The sequence below is a fragment of the Branchiostoma belcheri genome, unplaced genomic scaffold, assembly GCF_001625305.1.
Source record: "Branchiostoma belcheri isolate BF01 breed outbred unplaced genomic scaffold, Haploidv18h27 scaffold71, whole genome shotgun sequence".
Taxonomy (NCBI): domain Eukaryota; kingdom Metazoa; phylum Chordata; class Leptocardii; order Amphioxiformes; family Branchiostomatidae; genus Branchiostoma; species Branchiostoma belcheri.
In genome coordinates this window covers 1133226-1148568 of record NW_017804365.1, presented here as the reverse complement: position 1 = coordinate 1148568, position 15343 = coordinate 1133226, and the positions used below count along the sequence as shown (strand labels likewise).

At 41.0% G+C, this 15343-nt stretch overlaps 1 pseudogene; it reads right to left on the bottom strand.

Annotated features, from left to right (window-relative positions):
- The window catches only part of LOC109484902, a 93374-nt pseudogene that overhangs the window by 35879 nt on the left and 42152 nt on the right, over positions 1-15343 (bottom strand).

The following is a 15343-nucleotide window of genomic DNA, read 5'->3' as shown; positions in this document are numbered from 1 at the left end:
TTTAAAGCCTCTCTCCATAGACTTATTTAACAGTTCAAATACATCCATGAAAAATAAAAGTAAGTTATTTGAGTAAATGAAATAATATAAGGAAAACACACGAATAAGTACGATACGATAGTATGATACGATAAAGTACGATGAAGAATTTCCTATTGCTTTCAAATCATACTTTCGCATATTGCATCGTATTTCAATTATGAAACCAGGGGTCACATAAATCCAATTTGGTCAGCGCAGTGTCGCAAAGGGAAAGGGGCCGTTTTGCTCTACACTGAACCAGCCATTCCGACCTTCTTCAAGGCCTCCAGTACGATTTCAGGGCAGCAAAACTGGAAATATTCTGAAAAGGGCAACCTTTGTAATATCGACAAACACTGCTTGACATTGGCATATTCAAATAAGCATTCCATACGTTGGACATTTGAAAGGAGCCCCAATATGATTTTTTTTCTGGGTAGTACATGAAAAATCAGCCCAAAGCCCTTCCAGCAACCATTTTCTGTCAGAATGTTGGGTATTTTTGCTCCATGAGGGTCACTATACGTTGGGATAGTGTGGTTTCAACTCAGTATGTAGATAAATGGCTAGAATATTGGCTTTGAGAAATCGGGTTTTCAAGCGCTAAAATGCGTTCTGGGTGCCTTTAAAAACAGCTATGGTTTTATACAAACATCCAACAAAAGGTATATTGGACATTTTGTGCGATTATACAATAATAAGGATGGATGCGTGGTGGAGGTTAATAATGTGAAGACACGTTGGTCACAATAAGTCGATTTTTAATGTTGACCTTATCGAATGTAGAATGGACTGTCCACTTAATCATGGGCGGCGCGTTGCTTTCAGGTCTCTACTTCTATAAACGGTGGCGGAGGGTCTGCGCCAATGGGGGTGTGGAATAATGATTTTTCTTTAGGCCACAGCAAGTTAATTGTATGGATGGCATCCTCCGAAGACTCCAAATCTAATGCAACTGGGCGAAAAAAAACAAGGCGTGGAAAAAAAACCAAGATTCATACACATTTTTACATCAAGAACGTTTTCAAACAAAATGATATCTGTATTGTGCTAAGTTTCTGTCAACTATTACAACATCTATTTCTCACTGAAACAACTATAACAAATAAAGGTTTTCAATCCTTGTATAAATGGATTTGATTCAGTGGGAACATCAGATATTTACAGCCATCACTACTATATAAAAGCAATAAAATACATCACTACATCGAAGTGAAATAGACATTCAATCAGAGCCTTGTATTGCTTCGCTTCTTCTCTTCATAATTATTTGCCAACGACGTTTCGGCATAGTAACAGGCATCTCTGCCCATTTTCGGCACGTTGACCACTGTCAGAGGCAACAAAATGTCTTGCCTTTTTTTCAAAATTAGTCAAAAATCAATGCGTGCGCTGATGTCATCCATGGAAATTACTTGCTGTTGCCTTAGTGTAGAATTGTACCGTAGCAACCTCGACAGTTTTCCCACTGGTTTCACCCAAAGTTGCAGCGTTGTGTGCGTGTGTATCTGTCAAAAAACGTGGCCGTGAATCATTTTCTGGAAAACATGCAATCACCGAACAAATGGAAACGATTATCATCAATAATTGATCCTCCCGGATGGACCCGGCATAAGTGGACACTACTGTTCCGCACGCCTTCAGGGTACTGTCATACATCACATCACCCGTCAGAACGTAACCCCCAAGAGTACCGTTATCACGGGCAATAGCAGTATGAGATTGTGATTGTTAGAAAGCGATGCCCATTGAGGCAAATACCAATCCTCCACCCCGCGTTGACTGTACACGTTCTGCCCTGATTGCTACATTCTGAGGCAATGGCTAATCTGATTAATGACATCTAATATGACCACCTTCATAAACAACATCTATCTTTATCATCAGTGTGTATGAATCACAAGGCAAGGCAGAGCGTGTGTATACATAGGTCACTGTAACCTTCATTAGGAACCTATGGAGCCTACGTCCCTCGGTATGTTACAACACTGCATTGCTCTAAATGAGAGCCGCAAATGCGGCGGAATGCAATTATTAAGCGCTGTTGTTGTGGAATCACTTACCGCCTCGGCTGTCTGCAGAGCGGCCTTTATCGTCTTCCTCTGGTACGGCACAGATACACTGCATCGCTCGCTAACGCCTCCCCGGAACGGTCCTGTAAAGAACGTGGCGCCGACCGCTGCTTCTGACATGCTCTATGACATGACAGCTTGACGAACGACCCACCTACGGCAACTGAAGAAGCAGGCTCTGGCTGCGGCAACGTACGTACTAGCCTGATTCGTGAAGCCTGAAGCATTGTTCTTCAGAACCACTTTACTACAAACCCCCTTCCTCCTCCGCCGCTGCCGGGTAGACATTTGCCAGCGTACACTTGTGGTAAGACGCCCTGAAGGGCTCTATCTCTTTACTTCGTCTTAATGAAAGCGCGTGAAGGAATTTACAGGCTGGCGTCTTGTTGGGGTCGATCTCCTAGTGTTCCATTGGCAACAGATGAAGAGTAGTACCCAGGATCTGGACGGCGCTGCGCATGTGTCAAACCGCGGCGCGACATCTGGTAGCACTCAGTGAATGCGGAACGCCGTGGTCTATAATCAGCCTTCTCAATTAGCTGGAAAGAGACGAACATCAATACCTTTGATGGGGCTGCGTTTTTATACCCCCTCATTCAATGAGTGTCGATCCCATGAGATTCACAAATGTGGGGGATGATTAGCGCTCCGAAATAATTCATTGAGTGATCTATGCAATCTCAATAACAATCACTAAACCCCCAAGGGTGGAGGACATGGTCGAGTTCTATAAAACGCATCGGCACATGACATTGACATTTTGTCGTAAAGTTTTACCGATAGCTCGGCGACGAAATGGATGTTCAAACGGGAATTTTGAGATAAGGGAGCTGCACGCATTAGAGACCGTGAGAGAACATCACGTAGCCTGGATGCCAGACCCTGGCGCTTCACGATACTCACTTCGGTCGGTTGAAGCCACAACCTCCCAATCCCAGAGTTGGCTGCCGGGGTCTAACTCTCACTGAGGGTTATTCAATGGTAAATTAAAGTATGGTAAATCGTTTGGGGGACGGGTTAGCCCTGGAGCGTAGGAGCTGGCGGGAATTCTATCTCTGGCAACAGTCTGGCACCCAAATTCGCCCAGGAGCCGAGAAGCTGGTCTAAATACTGGCCCTGGAAACACTCTGGCACCAAGGTTAGTCATAGAGCCGAGGAGCTGGTCTGAATTCTGCTCCTAGCACCAGCCTGGTATCCAGGCTAGACCTGCAGCTAGCTGAGGAGCTGGTCTGAATACTGCCTTTGGCAACGGTCTGGCACCAAGGTTAGCCCTGGAGCTGAGGAGCTGGCTTGAATACTGGTCCTGGAAACAATCTGGCACCTAGGTTAGTCATGGAGCCGAGGAGCTGGTTTGACTACTGTATCTGGCAACAGTCTGGCACCAAGGTTAGCCCTGGTTCTGAGAAGCTGACCTGAATACTGGCCCTGGCAACAGTCTGGCACACAGGCTTGCGCTGGAGCTAACCAGCATTCTGGCTCTGGTAGCAGTCTGGCACCCAGGGTAGCCCTGGAGCTGGCCTGAGTCCTCGCCCAGGCAATAGTCTGTCACCCAGGCTAACATTACCACAATTATGTTATATCCACCTCCTGACGACATGGCTTTTTCCTACCATGCCGAGAATAGTAGATGTATTGATCGGTATCTGACGCTAACAGACACCATGGCGTAACCATTCAACGTGGTCTCAATCCTGCGGCTTTAGTCCGTAGAGACAAATTTTCCCGTCTAACCAAGACGGCACGGCTACGTATTGACCACAACATTGTGGTAGTGAGATGCCATCCGTAATATAAGCTTCCATTTCACGGGTAGTAGGTTAAGGTTTGGCAAGCACATTGAGTCACTGTAAAAAAAAAAGGACGACATGGATATTGAGGTTGACGTGCAACGACCGGTGGTAGAGTAAGTCATTTGTATGCATGCGCCAACATGGTTTATGAGAGCTGTTTGAATGGGGGGCATTATATGCTTGGGTGGAAGACACCTGCTTACAGCGTGCTTATTCTCTGGAGTTATAAGGGAGAAATAGATAAAAACCTGACAACAGGCTCGTTTTCAGTAAAAATATATTCCTTTTAGATACTTTATAAGAAAAACGCACTGTAAACTAGAAAGCAAATGCATGATGTTTACCTTTGCATAGGTCTGCTGTGTTAATTCTTACTCAAACACATTCATATATATGGTCAGACAGGAGCCTAAATCCCTCCTGCTATGAAATTGCAACATGATGGACCCCAAAACCAGTTACCATGGCCACAGCCGTCTGGTTCAGATCATTGACCTTTCTGGTTTGGAGAAGAAGGGGAAAAAAGAGAAAACAGCAAAAACAATATGTTTTCTTTCGGTAAACATAACAATAATTCTAAATGCTCCGGTTCCCACAAATGGTGTAGTCGTTTTGTTTATAGCATTGCATTGGAAGTAACGTATGATAACTACGCGTAAAAGTTCCATTCTAAATATACATATCCTTCATCAGGATAGTACAGTTACTGATAAATCTTACATGATACATGTATCAAACCCACATTCCTCCTGTTTCAAGCCTACATAGTGCAAATTATCAAACCTACATACAGAACGATCAAACATACATAGTGCAATTTATCAAAACCTATACATGTAGAATTATGAAACCTATGTAGTATAACTTGCATAGGGCAGTTCAGCAAACCGACATAGCTTATCAAGGGTACGTGAATAGTATCCGACTCGTATATATTGCATTGCTCGTATAGGGTATTAAATCCATGTAAAAGAGACTACATTGCACAGCTTGAAATTGAAATCAAAAGACAAGATTTAAAAGAAGACAAAATTTACATGAAAAACTGAAACACATACACACACACACTCACACACACACACACACACACACATACAAATACAAACATACAAAATCACAGCCACGCACACAAACATGTGTTTACCGTAGCTTCACTGTACCAAAGTCACTTAAAACCCGACCAATCTCACTACACACAGAACATCTATCCGTAGCTTACTGAGTTATACCGAAATGATTAATTAGGTTACATCTATAAAGTAAAGCACACTTCTGCATTGCCATCTCTGGTAATAGATCCCTTGGAGACCTAACATTTTACTTTAATTTTTAGTTTGTCGCTGAAAGTTACTGTGCTTCTATATATATATATGAAGGCTGCTAAAACAATAAACCTAACACATTCGCACCGAAATTAAAGATCGAAGTACTCCCGGAAGGCTTCCAATTACTTTGCATCTTACGTACCATCCATCTCTGTAATCCATTTATGACGACTTGGGCATTCCAGGAATTTACCCTAAGCTAGAGGATATACCTCGGTGATAGCCTCTACCAGGCTTCGGGAAGCGGGGATAAAGGGTAAAGTTGGCTAAATACACAAATAACATGATAGGAGAGAGAGTACATGTATAGGCTAAATTGTCTATGACGTGATTATTTGGATTGTGTACACGCACGCGTCAACTTTTGTTCGTTTAAAAAAACGTTTCAGACCATACGGTTTCTTTACGTACCTAATGGGGACAGCGGTCTAAAGGGAAAAAATGTCACAAGCGAAAAATACAGAGATATCTTACTGCGACTATACATAGAATGACATTTGATCCTCAATTTCATCTAAATTACAAAATTGGGAATTCTTTGCTGTAGAGGAATGTGGTTACGTCTACCCTTTTTCATGGAAATTGTGTCGACTTCCGCTGGTCTGTGTTAAATTTGGTTTTAAGATATTTTTCTTTGCATTAAGTATTATTTTATGATCTGTATGATCGTAATTGGTTATAAATGCAATTGTCTGCACCCTCACACAGGTTTTAAAGAGAGTATAAAAGTGACCCAGCAGATAAAATAGGCTTGAACTCCAGGTGAAGGTTGCCATCCATAGAATCAAATCAGTATGGCCGAAAGCACGAAGGTACTCCGTCCTGGTTGTTCGACCGTGAACTTGTATCGGGCAGGTGTCAGTGAGGAACGTTCTGGTTCGTGTGTTTTTCTAAAGGTTTGGGACTTTGATTGGTGCAAGGAGCTGGAGCATGGACGCGAATTACTTCAGCAGTAGTCCCAGCACGTTTACAGATTACAAATGGGCTGAGGACTACGTACTGTGTACACGGTGAATAAATTTGCAAATTTTTCAGGTTTTGCGACTTTCTAAAAATGGGGTTAAACAGCTTCCGATAGAATTTCCACATTTGACCTTTACCTTTGTCTTCCTAAGACCTACCAACATACCAAACATCACAATCCATAAAGGCGTTCTGAAGTTATGCTCGCTAGACAGAGACAGACGGACACACACACACACACAACGACAGACACGACAAAAACAATACCACCATTTTGGTCATGGAGGTCATAACACACAAAACCGAGATCCGAGGTTAATATAGACTGAGGAAATGATAATGAAATTGACTTGTTGTAATGACTAATTTTAGAATGCAATGACGACCTGTTTCAAACGTTCAGTTCTGGCCTTCGAAAGAGTGAAATCACTGCTGTTTCTTAACTTCATGCCTTTGTCTGAAAATCATTAAAGGTAAGCACAGAGGCATGTAGTGGATGTTTATGTTTCAGCATAGCTAAGAATCCGTGCGTCTGAACCATATGAATAATCTCCAAGCAGATCTTTTGCGTGGCCGCAAAGACAGTATTAAATTTACCAGACAGTGTCAATTTACCAGATAGTTACAATTTGGAGTGGCATATTGCAACTGTCTGGGGTATGTGACTTTAGCAATGAGTCAAAGGTGGAAGTTGATACCGACCCCCGATATCATGTAAGAATGAGATAAGCCCTGAGTCCAAAACAAGGATTCGAGTGATGAAATTAATCTTTCTCTTCTAGGTTATGTTGTCGATTCAGAAGTCTTAACCCTACCTACACGGGGGGGGGGGTAAAAGTGCCCGTGCCAACTTTGATGTCACCTAGCGTCTGAACGGCTAGCGCTAGAACGACCAAAGTTAATGACTTTTCCTAGAATATTGTTGGCAATATTTCTCTATCATTGGAATAAGATAATAATTTTTTGTGTTGTCATATTACATCATAACGACATAAAAATTGAAGATATGATAAATTTTTACTAGAACACCATCCTCTGAAAATTTGGTGGTCATACGGCAGACTGAGTTCTGGGGGGGGGGGGCAAATAAGCCCCCTCCCCGGTCCCACCAAGCCCAAAAAAGCCCGGTCTAGGTAGGGTTAACTCGAAGAAGCATATTCTATTATCTGACCGTTGCATTTGTATGGAATGTCACAGACAGAAAACAAATTGGAAAACATTAATTTCGTTTTCTGACTTTACAATATTGGTATAATAATATCTAATACTCAAGGTTTTCCAGCTAATACAATTTTCTGACAAATGGAGTTACTGCCAAACGCTTCCTGCAAGCTTCTATCGATTTTCGTAAAACCAAATTTTCCTTTTCGTCCAATATAGAAACGTCAGTCGTCTATTTCCGATTAGGCCTCAGCAAGTGATTTTTAAGGATGACATCAGCGCACGCATTACTTTTCGCCTGCCTTTGAACAAAAAAAAAGAAATTTTGATGCCTTTTGACATTGGTCAACATGCCGAAAAATGGGAAAAGATGTCTGTTGCCATGCCGGAAGGTGGATGGCAGATAACTATGAAGAGAGGAGACAAGAAAAGGCTCTGATTTAATCTTTTGTTTCTTACTTTGATGCAGTGTTGGGTGTGTATATGTGATGTTCCCACTGAATTGAAAACCGTTTGTACAATGAGTGAGTCAAAATTTTAGAATGTAGGAACCTTGTTTTTTTTTGGCCCTCGTTTTTTTATTGCCTGCTGGCATTAGATTAAGTCTGCGAACGATGCCATCCATAAAATTTACTTGCTGTGGCCTTACATGTATAGACAGAAGATCGCGAGATTTCCCCATGGAAGAGGCATAGTTTGTTCTTTATTTCATTATTACCGATGCGTGTCGGTGAGCGCCTGCGGTATAATGGGTCAACAGACTCTCATTAACCTATTTGGATGAAATGAAAACACAGTGACATATTGATAAATGCGGTAGAACAGTTCATAAAATTATGAAATGTCTGAGGGGTGGAACAACAAAAATAATTGGTAGAGCAATACGGTAAAATAATAATAATGACATAGTCATATCAGCCTCACTGAACGTAGTAAAAATTTATTTGTTACCTTAGTCAAGAAGGCTATGGTTTAGGTAGCGTTGAGTGTAATGTATCTGTATCTGTATAGCCGGTATAACCGCCTTTCTACGTAACACACCAGCTTCGCAGGCGGTGCGGCGGCAGCTGGCTACATTACACAGATCGAATTGTTACACCTAACCCTTGAACATCTAACTCTAGACATTGTTTAAACTTATCTAATGACAATGCCCCTGCTGTTCTTGGTAACAGCGAGTTCCACTCTGCGATAGTTTAGGGAAGAATGAATTCCTTAACACTTCATTACTTGGTCGAAAACTCTGGTATTAATTAGGTACTTATTAGTTGGGACGTTCACCAGTTTATTAGTCATTTTGTATGTAAACAGAATGACTTGGGAAGACTTGAATATACATATTGTCTAGATGTTTAAAGTTAAAACTTTTGATGCAACACGAAGAAATCTCTCATCTAGAGCTTTCGACCTTGATCGGCCCGCGCAGTTTAGATGGTAGGTTGCTCTCGTGCTTGCGAATTAAAAGGTAATAAAAGTTTAAGCCTCCTAACAGCCTTTATTAGAACTGCAGGGACGTTTAAACATTTAACGTGATTGAAGAGGGGTAATCCACTTTTGATAAATATTGCACGATATGCACATAAAACTATGATAATTAGGCAAAAATTACTTGCATGATGCTATTGTATTTGATTTAAACTTTACATAGACTCTCGTGGTTGAGACTGTAAAGCTACATTTTTCTCAAGTAATGATGAAACTAAGATGACACTAATGAAACGTAGTTGATGCTACATGAACTATCTGAAAACATATCCAGTTGCTTGAGTACCTATTCCCGCGCGTATCTCATTACCAGGATGTCTAACCTTCATCAACGTACTATTTCCTTCACTCACCACCATCATAAAATTGAGCAGCTACATAATTTGCGTTACAAAATGTTGTTTCAACCGACGGCTGCTCACTAAATATTACTTGTCCATGGCTTAACGTACGTGTAGGTTATATCCAAGTCAGAAAGTCCTTCAAGGTAGTATCTTCATGGTGCCCAAAGCCATATCTGACATAACAATTGAGGAACATTTTACTTCATTCTCAGCGCTAAGGTACCAATCACACACAGGTTAGACTGAAACAATCCCCCAATTTCGGAGAAGTCCATTCGGTTTATCCTCCATTTAGCTGATGGACAGGCCATTTCCAAATTTAGATCCCAGGGCACGTTCGCTAATGATCACATCTTCACGTAATGATCGTCATCTATTTTGAGAAAATGGACCCATGTAACTTCAAAGGGGTTTCTCTGACATGCTTGTTTATTTGACCTGACGAATACCAAAGCCAACGAGGCACTGTAATCATTAGATGCGATACAGTGAGTAGTTTTCATATACCAGACGGTAATAAAACCTTGTCCAAACCTATGTTGGCATCTACTGCCCCAATACAACATGCAACATGAATAAACTATGACATCTTTGGAATTGTTTCGCAATGGTGTGTGAAACGTTCAAGGTGAGGTTTGATGAGTGTGGCGGCAACCCTCTTCGGAATGCCAGAAGGGAAGTGAGCGACGTGTCGAGTATTTGTTGGCAGTTTGCCATTTGGCAACTGCGGCGGTCATCAGTTTTTATGTGTGTGTAAGTCAAACTTGAAGCTTTGGATGCAGATTGCACTGGAGATCCGATGTGCACGATCGTAGCTGCATAAGTACGAACATTCTAAAGTATGAAAGGGCACGAAATCGACTTTAGGACCGTGAAACTTAATTTCTTAAGTCAGTTTTCTGCTCATTTACTTACGTTTAGAATGTTGAATCGTCCTTATCCAATATCACATTGATATATTGATATCTGTTAGGCACATAATACAAATAATAAGTCATCAGTTTTTATTGGTGTTTAAGTCAAACTTGAAGCTTTGGATGCAGATTGCACTGCATATCCGATGTGTACAAACGTGTCTGCATAAGTAAAAACATTCTAAAATATTAAAGGCAACTAAAGCTACTTTAAGACCGTGAAACTTTATTTTTAAAGCCAGTTTTCTGGTCATTTATTTAATTTTAGAATGTTGAGTTGACCTTATCCAATATCATATTGATATATTGATATCTGTTAGGCACATAATGCTGATATCGCTGACGCATGTTTAGTATAGTTGACTGGTCGTAGTTATTTTTGGTGGTACCAAAAATTTATAGGGCTATTCTTCAAGTTTAAAGTAATAACGTAAGTGTGATAAGAAATGGCAGTGAAAGAGAATATCAGGTGCATGGGTTTCCTCATCCAGCATATTTTTGTATTGAAGCCCACAAATTGAAACAGCATGGTAGGAACTTTACTGAAAAATGAACGTTTAAAACCATGTAATTATCTATTTATTTATTTATTCATTCTTTGCCTCAAGCACAGTGTCCATTTTAAAAACAACAAGTCACAATACAGACATTACATACAAGAATAACTTTAATCTAAAGATGTTTATTTTTCTTCTTCAGACATAAGACAAAGTACCTAGTATTGACCCATTCAACTCCATACCCGTTCGTAAGAGGTACCTTGTACTGTCCTTGTCTATGGGGTTCCTCACCCATATGTGATCTAATGCCTTTGACACGGAGGGGAAAGCTATTTATTTTCCTACGGGGCAATGTGCTAACTGGGGCAACGAGGACGCCGTGCGAGGAATCAGAAGTGCCTACTTCTGAGACGAAGATCGATAAAGGAGCTGTCTATGTATACACTCAGCCGCCCATCATCGACTGTAATGGCTGAGACAAGAATGTGGCAAGCGCAAGTTCTCCTATGGAGGCCCTATCCTCTGGAACAGGTTACCACATGATATAAAGTCCTGACCGTCCATGTCCACTTTTAAAAAGGGATGTAAAAAAAACTTGCCTGATCTCTGACCCCTCCATACCAACAATTTGGACTGGACAATGACTAGACAATTTGTCCTTTTTTGTTATTATCATTATTTATTAATGTTATTGGTTGGTTCTTTATTATTATTGCCATTATCATTATTTATTGTATCCCAATTTTAGTTTGTATGTGACTTGCGTTTTGTTGTGTGAAACAGAGCCCCATTGAAAAGAGGTGAAATCACTAAATGGGCCACATAGATAAATAAATAACAAGATAAACAAACAAGATAAAATCCACACTAAAATAAAAATCCCACAAAACCTGTTCCTGGCAGCTTCAATCAGGTTTGCTTTGGAGGAATATCAGTGCTGTTCAAAAGAAGGATGCTCAACTGAGTTGGCAGTATTGTTTTTTACTGGGACTGCTCACAAGGATGTGACCCGAAATAACAAGATAAAGCCGCAATGCCGAAGACGACGCTAAAAAAATTCTTTAAATGTGTACCTTACAGCTTTAATCAGGTTTGCTTTGTAGGAATATTAGTGCTTTTCAAGAGAAGATTGCTCAACTGAGTTGGCAGTATTGGTTTTTTTTACTGTGACTGCTCACAAGGATATGAACTTGCCTGACCCATTCCTAATGGCAAAATGCCGCCAAAGCAGTTAGAGCACCCAAAATCGCTCGGTGATATCTAAAAGCAAGTCTAAGTCATAGAACGCCGATATGTGTGAAGATGATACAGATTGTGTTAATATATATGCACGCTTAGAAAACCACGGTTGTAACACAGATAAATGGGCTAACCCTTATCATGAAACAGATATGAAATTCTCCTGTTATTGTCTATTATATTGCAAATTGATGTATTTCGCCGTAGGGAAGCTCTATACAGATACAGATATTGCACGCACAAAGGACTTAAGTCTAGTAAGTCGCTGCTGATATGATACAAGAGATAAGATACAGGGTTTGGCAAAACGAAGCAGAAGAACATTTCAATTTCAAAGGAAAGATGCAGACCTTATAGATATGACACAGGAGATAAGATATACGTTTGGCAAAACTCAACGGAAGAACATTTCAATTTCAAAGGAAAGCTGCAGACCTAATATAATAGGGCCAAATGCAATGAGGACTAAAGGAATAAAATCAATAGTGTATCTAAATCTTTCTGCACAAATACATACTGTAGGATGACATACAAGACAAATCTTTATCAGTCCCATGATTAAGAGGAATACAATTTTTAAAGTTTAAATTAACATTAGTAAAGTGCCTTCTGTAAATGTGGATTATAGACAACATTAAAACGTTTTAGAAATTGAAAACATAGTGTATTACCTGCATTTTTACAGAATACGTTTTCCTTGAATTTAGATATTGTTTAAATTAAGGGAAATAAACATTTTTTTAAAAGATTCTCAAATTGTGTACTGTGCTTTTTTTTTCTTGTGACTTTCGGCGCTGTCACCTTTTTGTCATAACTTGTCGTTCGATTTTCGTGCAATCGAATTTTTAAGCAGGATGTGATAGAACCAGTCACCTTCAAGGATCCAGGACAGCCCTTTCCGTGAACAACACAGCTAAATTTCTGCCGCGAAATGCACGACTATGCCAAAAATGCCATTAGTCTAAGATCGTAGGAACGGCAGCGAAAAAGACAGCTAAATTTTGCAGGACAAATGTACGACTATGCCAAGAATGCCATTAGTTTCAGATCGTAGATATGTAGGACGTACATATGTGACCGGTCACTTACCTAGACTCTCATTTGAAGCCCATTCCGACCTGTGGAATAGCCCGGTTGGCCCGCTACTAGTGGACACAGTTGATTGAATCATTGCAGACGCCAAGACTACCGGTCACACAGTCCACAGACGTTCCGTAAAAATCTTATCAGTGTGGTTCCATACGAGCGTACGACTTCCCTTAGCGTGTCGTCGTCTCTTCCGGAAGAAGATGTCTACGCACGTCGCCATAACCCGACGTCACAATCGTCAAAGAATGTAAAACAATCAATTTTTGATGATTCATACCTTCTCATTTCATCATCACACGTTGCAGTCAATAGGATAAAGAAATTAGCATTCTAGAGCCGTCCCCGTGTTATCGTAAAGCAACAACTACGGTCTCAGACAGCGCTTGGTACACGAAAGGTTCCTTGTTATGTCTCTCTGTCTGGAGGGTGGTATTTACAATGAACCAGAAAGGAGTAGATACAACCGCCGAGGCCAATCAGTTAGAAATGCATCGCTTCTTTTCACCCTGTAGCCATTTGTTTGTATTTGAGGCAGTCAGTCGCAGTTTTCCCCGGTGTCAGATCACCAGTGACAATAGCACAGCAGTGCAGATGAGAACCCCACAGATGGGGGATGAAGGATGGGTACATTAAGGGCAAACAGTCATCATCAATACATTCGGGGTATAATTTTAAATAAAAAAGTCTGGGCTTTGTCCGTGGACGATCAATATCTGTAGGAAAGCATTTCCAAAGGGACAGGGAGCCCTAACCGCGAGCCGACTATAAATGATGAATATTCTAATCCAATTCCTTTTAAACATAGAGTATTTAGTTTCCAATCAAGAGGACACATTTGATTAATGTCACACATTTATCTAAACTCGGGTTCAATGAACGTTGTATGATGACCAAATAAAGCATTCGATGTTAAAGCTTCATTATTTATACCTAGGACGATACAATAAGTGCCTTCGAATCTGGTGCAAACTGGCCCCAACCACATCCATTACAACCTGCGTAAACACACACGTACATACACATGCACATACAGACAGACCAAAACAATACTTCCATTTTTAATTGAAGTAATGAAACAACCATTGCGATACGGCAAAAAAGTTTCTCAAGCAAATGAATATGATTTTGGAAACGGTTAGGCGCTTCAGTTAGCATCTACCACCTTTCGTCAGTGGAACTGCAAATAGGACATTTTTAAGTCTAAAAGGAAACAAAAGTTAGACAAGTCAAGAAAAGGATGATGCAATTCAGTTAAAAGCTATTGGGATATCTGTCGGTTTGGTAATCCTTAAGTTTCGGTCGCAATTGTGCCGGTGCCCGTCGGGGATGTAGCTCCAGCCGGCCCCGGTCGGGCTCAGGAGTTGGGCGGGGATCGGCTGTCGTGGTCACAATTCAATTAAAAGTTTCTTTCAGTAGCATTAATTTTTTTTTCTCACCCTCTTTGGTCGGTCTCCGGCAGGCACCCGGCAGATTCTCTGACGATGTCTTGTACTGACCTATATGTAATTTAGAATCCACGCTTTTGTTGTGATCCTTTAATCTGTGTTTCACATATTTTACCCGGGTTTACCAAGTACACACCTTTATTCTGTTCATCTGGTCTGTGACGCAACAAATGTGTCCTGGTGGACTACCAGCAACTGGAGGGGTACCTGTCGGTGTTCTCAAGATGAGGTAACGGCGTCTTTTTGTCAGCGGGGCCCGGGTAGAATTAAAGTCAGAATTAAATTCTTCTCGGGTCCCCGTCGGGCCCAAAAATAGCCCGGTAGCCGCAGGGTGTCCCCCGGGGCCACGTACGGGTCACGCCTGAAAGTGCCAAAAACAGCCCGGTGACTACCCGACAGGGCCCCTTTTTTTTCAATCGGGACCGAAGCATTAGTCTTGGTAGCATATTTTTATGGCAATACCCTGCAAACTGGTATTCCCCCGTAACATGTGATATATTTCATTAAATGGAGTAGATGTAATGAAGTGTGCGTGGTTAAATGTCACCCCGGTTAGTTAATGGGGACAACACACCCAAAACGTTGCTCCGGCGATAATTCTCGAATACCCGTGCATGCCTTAGCTGCATCGTTAATATGTCACCGACGGTTAGTATTTTCTGTATTTTTTTGTGTGAAAAAAAAAGGAAACGATGAATTCCTAGAAAGGTAACATTTGCAAAGCAAATGCATAATATGGTCTGCTGTGTTAAATCTTACCACACATTCATATATATATGGTGACAGGAGTCTAAATCCCTCCTGTTATAAAGTTGCAACATGTTGTAACCCAACAAGTAACCATGGTGACAGACGTCTGGTTCTGGTCATTGACCTTATTTGTTTGGAGAAAAAGAAGATAAGGAAGAAGAAACAGTGCAAAAACAATATAGTTTCCTTCTGCAATGACCTGAACCAGGCGTCTGTCACCATGGTAACTAATGTTGGGTTACATC